A 1,703-nucleotide genomic window follows, 5' to 3' on the forward strand; every position below is an offset into this window, starting at 1 on the left:
TTTTTTAATTTTTTATTTTGAATGAGAATAAGAGACATTGTAATTACAATTTTGTTTATATGTGTTTGATTGCAGTTCTTTATTTTTCATTTTAAATTGTTATCGGCTCTAGTATTTTTCATGATGTTGGCATGTTGCAATTGTAATTGGTTATATATGTTGATTGAGAATGAGGCTATCATATTCATGCTTTAGATCAACAGAAAATAAAAATTTAGTACTTCTATAGTTTATACTAGTATTTACAATCTAATACTTACCTATGCTATAATGCTTCTTTGTAAAGTTTTCAAAGTGCTTCCAACTTTTACATTAGCAAAGATTCAAGAATTGAAGAATCTTGAAGAGGAAGCTAAGAGGAATCAATCCTTGAAATCTCTCTTGCTATCTCCTTCTGGTGACTTTGTGATTTCTTAATTCTTATTATGAAAATAAAGTAAGCTATTAATTAACTAACTTTGTAAACTAAAACATATGTAGCAGTTTCTAAATGTGATTGAGTGTATTTTTATTCATTCATTCAGATAGATGTTTTTGAATTCAAGAGCAAGATAGTTGGACTTTATTTCTCATCGAGTTCATATGAAAGATGCACTGACTTTACTTTCGGTCTGGTGGAGTTTTATGACAAGTTAAGGTCAGATGAGGAGAGCTTTGAGATTGTGATGATACCTCTTGATGAGTAAGAAGAATCCTTTAAGAAAGGATTGGAAAGTATGCCTTGATTGTCATTGTCTTTTGAGGACAAGAACGGTGAAAAATGATCAAAAATAAAGATCGAATACTCTTTTATATTAATGTTGTAATTTTTTTTATAATGGTGTTAAATTTATAGTAATCAAACATTAGCTTTTTTTAATTTTAAGTTATTGACATTATATAAATCTTATGTTTGTATTTTAATTTATGCATGAATTTTAAGTTTTTGTCTTAATTTATATATGAATATGTAAAAATTAAAATGTTATTTAATTTTTACAGGGGCGGGACGGGTACCCGCAGGGGCGGGTAGTATATGAGTAACAGGACGGCGGGACGGGGTCGGGTAGGGCAAAAACCCGCCCCTACCCGCCCCACTGCCACCCCTAGTCGCTTAGATTTATCCATGATTTGTTTATTCCTATCCCAAGAATTCTATTTCTTAACAAAAGGGTTTTTTTTATCTTATACGATGAAATTTATTTTATATGTATGTATGTATGTATGTATGTATGTATGTTCAGAAACCCTAATTCCCTAACCTTTTGTCATCACTCCCTCTCCTCTCACTCTTCTCATCTCTTCACTCAACTCACAGCAAAAACACATTTAACCCTAACACAGTCATAACTCGCTCTCTCCCAACAACGCTGCTATCTACCTCTCTCAACCTGTCACATCCCCTCCCTCCAACCTGTCGCAACACCTCCGTCCAACCCTCCCTTGCGTTGTCATCTCCTTCTCCGTCAGTCTTTGCGTTGCTGTCTCCCTCTCTGAAGTTGTCTTGCCGCCGTCTCCCTCTCCTTCACTCATCACGCCTCTGTTTCCCTCTCTCAACCCTCATTTTCACTACCCGTCAACGCCAACCGTCAATCACGTTCAGCGTTCACAGCGCCTTGGTGTTCTGTCCAGCCTCTCTGTTTTCATCCATCTGTCGTCCCCTCCATTTTTTGTCATTTTCGTCTCCCCTACACTTTCCACTTTTCTTGCACTCTATCTACATC

The sequence above is a fragment of the Arachis ipaensis genome, chromosome B04, assembly GCF_000816755.2.
Source record: "Arachis ipaensis cultivar K30076 chromosome B04, Araip1.1, whole genome shotgun sequence".
NCBI classification, from domain to species: Eukaryota; Viridiplantae; Streptophyta; class Magnoliopsida; order Fabales; family Fabaceae; genus Arachis; species Arachis ipaensis.